This window comes from Pteropus alecto, unplaced genomic scaffold, assembly GCF_000325575.1.
Source record: "Pteropus alecto unplaced genomic scaffold, ASM32557v1 scaffold110, whole genome shotgun sequence".
NCBI lineage: Eukaryota > Metazoa > Chordata > Mammalia > Chiroptera > Pteropodidae > Pteropus > Pteropus alecto.
Genome location: NW_006431920.1, coordinates 4,606,783 through 4,615,375, shown reverse-complemented (window position 1 = coordinate 4,615,375; position 8,593 = coordinate 4,606,783). Strand labels below are relative to the sequence as shown.

General features: G+C 41.8%; 1 protein-coding gene across 7 annotated transcripts in view; it reads right to left on the bottom strand.

The window, feature by feature from the left end:
• Positions 1-8,593, bottom strand: part of IRS1 (insulin receptor substrate 1) — a 55,429-nt gene that overhangs the window by 10,911 nt on the left and 35,925 nt on the right. Inside the window, exons 2-4 of one of the 7 annotated variants that reach the window (XR_003044689.1) lie at positions 5,969-6,115; positions 5,820-5,881; positions 4,465-4,743 (exon numbers count right to left, since the gene is read on the bottom strand). The exons of 1 other annotated variant lie outside the window; for it this stretch is intronic. The gene's annotated coding sequence lies outside the window, so the exon portion shown is untranslated. Of the gene's footprint in view, positions 1-4,464; positions 4,744-5,819; positions 6,116-8,593 lie in introns of all 7 variants that reach the window. 5 more of the 7 variants (XR_003044687.1, XR_003044690.1, XR_003044691.1 and 2 more) reach the window with 5 other exon arrangements.

The following is an 8,593-nucleotide window of genomic DNA, read 5'->3' as shown; positions in this document are numbered from 1 at the left end:
AGAGCGTCATAAAAAGCAGCCTTTCTTATGCTTTCACAGGAGCTATTTCTACACTATATCCTCCCTCGGAGGAATTACATTCCACTTCTGAGGTTTATATTGTAATTTCACATCGGTTTTCTTTTGAATGTTCAGAAATACAGGATATAGGTTTTATCGGTCTGACTTTAACACAAACCAGGAGACTTAGATTAGTTTACAATGTGGTGCAGATGGTAAAAAGTGTTTGCAGTACGGTTTCTGTAATTAGGCAGAAGGAAATCAAGCAGGCCTAGCCCCGTCGCCTTTACCTTTTGTGTTAACCACTAAATAGATTTTGCATTCTTTGCCTGCTCCCTGGAGCCGAGCACAAATGGCTTCAAGAAAGCAAGTGCCGACTTTATGTTTGAGAAATTGTCCCCTACCCAATTGTTTCTTATCAACCATCATCAGCTTTTCCATAATAGCACAAGAACCAGAGGCTAGAACAGCGTCTGGCCCTGGGTCTGCCATGGGCTGAGGTAAGGATCATTAACACCGCTGACATCACTTTTGGCAGCTGGAGAAAAGGGAAAACCTATGTTTAATCTATTTCCTACTCACCACAAGTTTTAGCCGGAGTCCCCGATAATATGGGTTGTGGTTGACTTTATGGAAGAACTTGGTAATGCAAGAAAAATGTACTGAACTGAACAAGCATCTTTACAAGGAACCACGAGGTACCTCCGCTATACGGCCTTGATCTCCTTTCCCGTAAGTTTTTGGTCATGAAACTGGCCTAGCAGAACCATTTCCAACTGTCCCTAGGAAGTTCAAGTTCAGCAGAAGACTTTCTCTAGTACACACACCTAATTAACATCTCCTGGAAGCCATTATCGTAAATCACAACCAAAAAGGTTTTAGCCTATGTCTTCCTTCTTGCTTCGAGAATACCACAGGTGGGACCTCGATTTCACTGGGTTATGTTAAAGATAAGCTCTAAGGTTGCTTGCAATCAAGTCATGCAATAAATGTGTGCTTTCCTGGAGTTATCACTACCTGAGTGATACACGAGTCACCTGCATGCAATTTTGAATTCTAAAAAGTAATTTAGGAAACTCGACCCAAACGAAGTTATTTTGAAAATGAAAATGGAGCTATTACATGGCCGTTATGCTTTTTGAAGAATGATCGATTTTAACTCAGAACTTATTTCCAACTGAAAATTTAAAAGGAGACCAAGACAACTTAGATGATCTCCTCTCTCACTGTTCTTTTCTCTGGATTTTGGGCAAGTTACCAACTTTCGTAAATCTCAGTGTTTTCATCTGCAATATGGGGGTAACAGTACCCATTTCATAGGGTTATCGTTGAGGTTAAATGAGATCACACATGAAAAGTTCTTATCATGGTGCTTGATTAATAAGTCCTCAATCAGCAGCTCTTATTGTAACTACTCTTATTAAGAACTAGAAATCCGCGAATCCCATGTCTTCTCTGCATACCTGAGTACATACTAGCCAAAAATGCCTCAGTAGAACAAGCAAGCAAGAATGAATCCACAGACCAGATGACAGCCATGGGCTGAAGCTGAAGCCAAGATTAGAATGTGTCTTGGGAAGAGAGACAAAGTTATTTCAGGCAGGAGGGAGGTATGGGGAAAATGTCAGAACACAAAGAAAAAGAAAAAGTCGTGGTAGTAAAGCTAAAAATATGACCCTGTGATACAATTTTAGACAAAGACCTACCTACCTACAAAGAGAACAGCACGAAATAAACATTAGGACAAATAGTAGTAGCATATCTTCGAGCAGATCTTAAATTCATGCTCTCTACAAAATCACCATGGAAGGCAGCTTCTATTGCTTCCCCAGAAGACATTGAAAGCTTGAAGCCCACCCCCCACCCTTTTAGGCAGAAAGACTTATAATGTGACATAAAAGAATTTACAAAGAATTCCCATGAATAGGCTTAAATGGATGTTCGATGGGATTCTTGTACACCATTTCCAGGTTCTAAAGCATGTTTCTAATTGTTGGGGGGTGGAGCTGGGTGGCTTTTGTTTCCGAATTCTTTTCTCCAATCTCTCATCGGAAGAAACTGAACAGGAGCGTGACGCAGCCAGTCAATGCTGCCTGAGTAACTTGACGAAAAATTGAAATTGCTGCCAGATGCACATGTCTAATCGTTGGCAGCTGGAAGCGGAAGGAAAAAAAAAATCAGAAAGATAATCTGAAATAATTGATAATGTATACATTGCTTGCATCTCTAAGGTCTTTGAAACAGACAATGGCGCAGATTTCTAAGTAACTGCAAACACCTCTTTGTCTCAAATAAGGAGGCAAGATTCTTCCGGTTGACAGAGAGGGGTTGACTTTTCACCTGCTGACCACACGACTCCCGGTCCTCTGCTTTGACTTCTCAGTCTCGCTTTCCCTTTGCTCCTGTTCCCTCTCTCTTTTCCCCATGATCTGACATCTCAGCCCGTTTCTTTGTAGTTTCGAAAGTGGCATTTGCCGCAAAGTTCCCCCACAGTATGCTGGATTAAACGGCATCATGCTGCTCGGGTGCTGAGCTGGTTGCCTGGCTGAACCAGAAGCATCCTGAGGACAGTTGTGCCTAATTCTTAATTAAGAGATGGTGACAACTCTTAATGAAGGGATCTTGATGAAGAATATTCATCAGTGACCCTGAGGGAAATCACAGTCCCCACAGAGAGAAATGAGGTCTGTGAAGGTCCCCCTCAGGCCCAGGGGAGTTCCCGGCAGGAGCCACCGGGCCTTCGGCTGAACCACGCTGACCTAGCTCCAAGCATGGCACTAAATCCCCAGAGCAGTGGTTCTCGAGGTGGGTAGAAACAATGTCTCCCCTCAAGGCTATGCCCGGAATCATTTTAGATCGTCGTCACCACTGGGTTTGGGGTGAGGTGAAGGGCATGCTATTGGCATCCAGTGGGTAGAGGCCAGGAGTACCCCTGCATCCTACGGTGCGCAAGGTGGCCACCTGGAACAGAGAATGATCTGGCCCAACATGTCAGTGGTGCTGAGGTTGACAAACCATCCTCCAGAGCGACCGCCTTTAGCTGAGGAAATATAAGAAGCCACCAAACACGCTTGTCAACCAACTGTTTCTGGGGTCCAGGCCAGCTCAGGGGAGAGGGAGAGGGAAGAGACATTCCTGTTCTGAGGCCTTCACTGATTTTGACTGTCACCCACAGTTTCAGGGTCCTACTGGGGGCCTCTCCATACTCACAGCCTTTCCTCATTTATCACTGCTGGACACTCACCTCTGCTGCGTCCCGCTCCCTCACGACCTTTTACTAGAAAACAGCTAGTTAATCTGATGACCCAGTCCCGGCCCACAGTTTCACATGTCCCCACTCCAAAGGAAGACGTGAGCCTTCTGGACACAGTGCCGAAGCAATGACTAGGGAGGGCAGAATATCTGGCAAACGCGCACGAGGAAGTCGGGAGCGCGGTGTGGTGCCGCTCCACCTATGCCGACCATGGAGAAGAGAAAGGTCAATGCCACGAGGAGACGCATGGTATGGCTCCCAGGTGTGTAGCTTCGCCCAGCTCAGCCGGTTCTTTCCATACGGTCTTGGACAAGGCGTCTGACCTTCCTTGCCTCCATAATTTAATAAAATGGAGAAAATACCTAGTCCTCAAGATCATTTGTAAAACTCAGTGAGATAAGAGAAGGAAGGACATTATGAACAAGAAGACACTTTGCCTTATGTTCCTTGTGACTATTAGTCATGCTCGCCGCCCTCAAATATCTGATAATTAAAAAAAAAAAAAGAAAAAATTAAGGATTAGGCTCCCTCTGCTCCAGAATTAGTTGAATTTTAAAAATTAATCCACTAACTTTGCTCTCTAAGTGGTTATGCATGTAAGAATACTGTTTCCTAGATTTTTTTTTTTCACTTTATGAAATAAATATCCATCTTGGAAGATGATTTATTACCAAAAAAAAAAAATAGTCAAAGACTGATAGAGACATTCCAGTTGCTGTTTCTAAGAATAAGACAGCTTCCTAGGAAGACACTTTTAGGTCTGCTCTCCCTAAACTTACACAGCAGGGCGGGGGAAGGGCACACATCCCACCATCAATGAGAGTACACAGGCCTCAAACTTCTAAACGTCAGACAATGAACAGAAAGAAGAGCTTCATTTCCAGGTGATTAAAGACAAAGTTTTTCAGACCGAACCCTAAAGTCATGGCAATAAGAACAGATCCTCTTTAAACACAGCCGCAGAAGCTGTTGTGGTCCCAAATGACACAAAGAAAACAATGGCTTCTATTCTTTCTAGACCGTAGCCTGAGACACTGACAAAATGCCTTCAGAATAAAACCTAACCATGCAATTTCACTGCTACCATCAAACAGGGATGGGCTATAATTAACACTTAATTAACAGTCCTGTGATGAGCTTTGCTTAATTCTGCTCAAAAATTACCTTAGTTTTTTCCCATAAAACCACATCACAAACGGGCAATGGCCTACCTGTTCGTTTGGTTTTTCCCCTCTTTCCTGCCGTTAACAGTACAAGGAAGAGCATGACTACGGAAATGTTCATGTCAGGACTTATTTCTTCAGAGATGCTCCTCTTTCTTCCCACTCTAAGCTCTCTCCTCACTCCCAAACATTCAGCAGTATGAACAGGGCCCATAAAGATAGCCACTGACTTGCTTACATCATTTCTTCTTGGATCCCGAGTCTTCAGACAGAGGGGCAAGGATTGACAGCAAGCAGGTCCTTGCTAATTTCCCATTCTATGCAGAGCTAGAGAAAGTCAATAGAAGGTGACTTGAGAACCATTTGGAGTCAGTAAATACGCAGGGACCCTTCGCGGTGGTGGCCTCTGTCCCTGCCTTTGGCCATTTAGTGGTTTACTAGCATTTCTTCCAGGGATAGATTCAAGAAATCAAAGGAGAATGGTACAATGACTAACCAAAATATGCATCTGGAGGATGATTAGTCCAATTTTTGTTTTAGATGCTCCATTCCCATTTCTACAGGTAACTTCCACTACGTGACCAAGTCACCATAGAAAGCATTCGTAGATAAATATGAACAGAACAATCGAAATAGTTCCGGGCCTGGTATTATGAGAACTTCCTTGATCATGTGGGTGTTTAGTTAGACTCATCACTAAATAAGTTGTCTGAGCTCATGAAACTGGTTAGTAGTAGCACTGAGATGAGACTTGGGGTCTCCTCACCCAAAAGTAGTATATTTTCTAACCATGAGTCATTAAAATCTTAATAGCCCAACTATTTAAAAAAGCAAAAATGATCCTAATAGAAGAAGAAAGCAGGGCGGTATTCAGTAAAAATGCAAAGCAACACTCCTAGCAGACAACTCATTCAGCTACGAAATGGAGACTTCTATGGGTGAGGGGTTAAACACATGGCAGAAAAAGACCCCCAAACTCTGTGCAGACTACGAGTTTATTGCATATGAAGAATACACATCAATGTACAGTTGACATTTAAACATGAGTGTTAGAAGCACCGACCCCCTGTGCAGTTGAAAATCCATTTGTAGCTTTTGATTCTCCCAAAACTTAACTATTAACAGCCCATTGTTGACCAGAAGCATTACCAATAACGTATACAGTCGACTAACCCATATTTTCTATGTTATATGTATGATATACCATATTCTTACAATAAAGCAAACTAAAGAAAACATTATTCAGAAAATCATAAGAAAAAATACAGCGACAGTATTTACTGAAAAAGATCCATATATAAGTGGATCGGCTCAGTTCAAACCCGTGATGACCAAGGGTCAACAGCAGTTTGAAATATTTTAACATCATGAGTATTAAATTAACAGGAATTTGAGATAAATACCTTCACTATACTTGGTAATATTCGAGCCATTGTTATAGTAACATGTCTAGCTCTGGCCTTCCCTGTTAAGACAAAGTAAAGTACAGAGAAAATAACAAACAAATTCTGAAGGGAAAAAATAAAACAGTGCTTCTCAAACTTTAATGTACTTAAGATCTCCGTGGGGTGTTGTTGCAGATTCTGACTCACTAGTCTTGGGGTGGGGCCCAGGATTCTGCATATCCTAACCAGCTCCCAGGTGACCCCAGTGCTGCTGGTCTCAAGCCCACATTTTATGTAGCAAAGGAGTAAAGGACCTAAAAGGAAAGAGGAAACGTACCATTTAATTTATGTAAAAGAATAATAAGAGGGCTTAACTGGAGACTTGAAAGAAGGCTACAGTACAAGCCATCTGTTCTCCATCTCCCCAGGGAAAATGTGCTTAAATTGCAGGAACAGCTTTGAATTGAAACATGAAGAAAAATTTCCAGGTGGAAAAAGTTCTCGAAAAGTTAACTGGAGAAGAATGAGAAACCTCTGCCTTGGGGTAACAAAAAGGTCTGGATGATCACAAAGAAGTGACCCTGGGGATGGCAACAATAGTTAGAATTCCTTAGAAGACGCCACACTGATAGGTTTTCCCCCCAATTTAGTGTTCCTTCGGGCTAAGGGAGACTTTGACTACAGAATTGGGAAAAGGGGTAGGAAACGGACCCAGTATGTTTCTATCTTTAAAAAATGAATGCAGATTATTTTGATGTCTGGCAGTCTTGATCAAGAGGAACTGAATAGGGCCATGGGTGTTAGCACGCAGATGGTAAAACCAAAATAAGCAGGAACCCCCACAACTCAATGGAACACATGTACCGTCTTTAACCAAATAAACCAGCAGGTAAACAATCAAAGGTGACTTCCCAACTCTACATCTTTACTACTGGAGGTGACCAGCAAGCAGATAGTAAAAGGCACCAAGTTGCCAACTCATGTCTCATCTCAAGTAATTGAATGGAATCAACACAATTAAATGATTATAATAACCTACAACACCTTCAACTTTGAAGTATCAAAAGTAATGATATCAAAACATACTCTCATTTTTCCACGGAGCTTTAATTCATCCTTCACGATCTTTCTGAAGAGCAAGGATGATTCCACATGCAGAGACCTCATCCCCATAACCATATAGTTGTGTGCAGAAGATGATCTAGAAGTAACACATTTTGTAATACCAGGGGAAGCGGCAAAGCCATAATGATTCAAAATTTGGAAAAGGCCGAAAAATAAGCACAGAAGGATGATATGTGTGTGCTAATAACTTTCATTCAGGTCAACGAACAGTAACAAGCTGGTCCCCATTTCTACAGGAAGGCAAATAGCCAGGTCCAGAGCAAGCCCTTCAGTCCAGTCTGCTAGGATGTCAGTTACAAGCCTGCGTTTCCCCCATCAATGACGTTTTACTGCAGAGCACAGGCTTTCATTATCTGATGGCAACTTCATTCACTAGACCTGACCCTGTGCTCTGACCAGCAGCTGCTGCTTTACTGGTCTGAAAGAGAAGCGCAGGCAGGGCCAGCCTAGGCTGCTAATGGCTTTAGGAAATGGTAGGAAAATGACGAGGTGGCCAGAGGTAGTCCCCAAAACCACTGCTGGACAGTGCAATTCACACACAATTCATGAGCTGATTTCCTAATCAGTTGGGATAGAGTGAGAACACATTTCACCAAGGGTTATGGGATAGGACAGGAATAGAAATCACCTGCAAGGCACTTACTGTGGACCCCACGTGGTCACCAGACAGTGGTGAGCCCCTAGCTCCCTCAGCGCCACTTACTAGCACTCAGGTGCTGGATCAGCCTCAGTGAGCTGCAATTTCCTGGTAAAACGGTGCTGAAAATGCCTAACTCATTGGGTTGCTGTAAGGATTAAATGAGATGGTGACTCACATGGCACAGACCCCAATAGTGAAACAATTATAAGACAATTAATTCGTTGTATCCAGTAGCAAGAAGCCACCAGAAACCATAATGGAGGGGGAAAGGCAAAAAAAGAGGAACCGAACGGGGAAAGAAGGTACTTGACATTGAAGCTCTCTGCTCTTTGCAGTATGATGACGTGTTTGCAGAAAGGAGCACCTCAAAAAACAGTTATCATTGAAACCCCAATAATTACACTCATCATGTGATACCACAGGTCTTAAATAAAGAATTTTGTCTGAGTTACAAGTAAATATTTTATCACTGGGTATGAAGGTGTTTCCTATTTTGCTTTGAACTTAAAATTTTTAATAGTTGACCCATTATTTTAAATGGATTGTCCTTAGCAATTATAAATCACCCTAAACTTCTGTAACCTGAATTTTTCCATTTCATTAGCTGGAATGTAAAATTATATCTAGGCATGGTAGAATCTTATCATACTCTAAATATACCATGAAATTTAATTTTCTGAGACTGTGAATAAACTGCCATTTGATTAACATCCCTTACCAAATTGTTCTATTTTCTTATCTCTAACTCTCTACTTAATTTATCATAGTGTTTTATACATAATTGGCGGTTAATAAATAACTGTTTATACTGTCTGAAAAAGTGTTTATATGAAAATCGTATGTACTCACATACATATCCTAAGGTCCATGTGACTTAAGGCTAATTTCAGCAAAAAATAAATAAATAAATAAATAAATAAAATGCATTCTTAAGTTTTTGTGAAGTTTCCCTCACATTTTGCAGTGAGTAAAGTAGGGGCTTGCTAGCCTTTTAAAAGTGTTATCTGCTCCTTCTGCTAAATATATA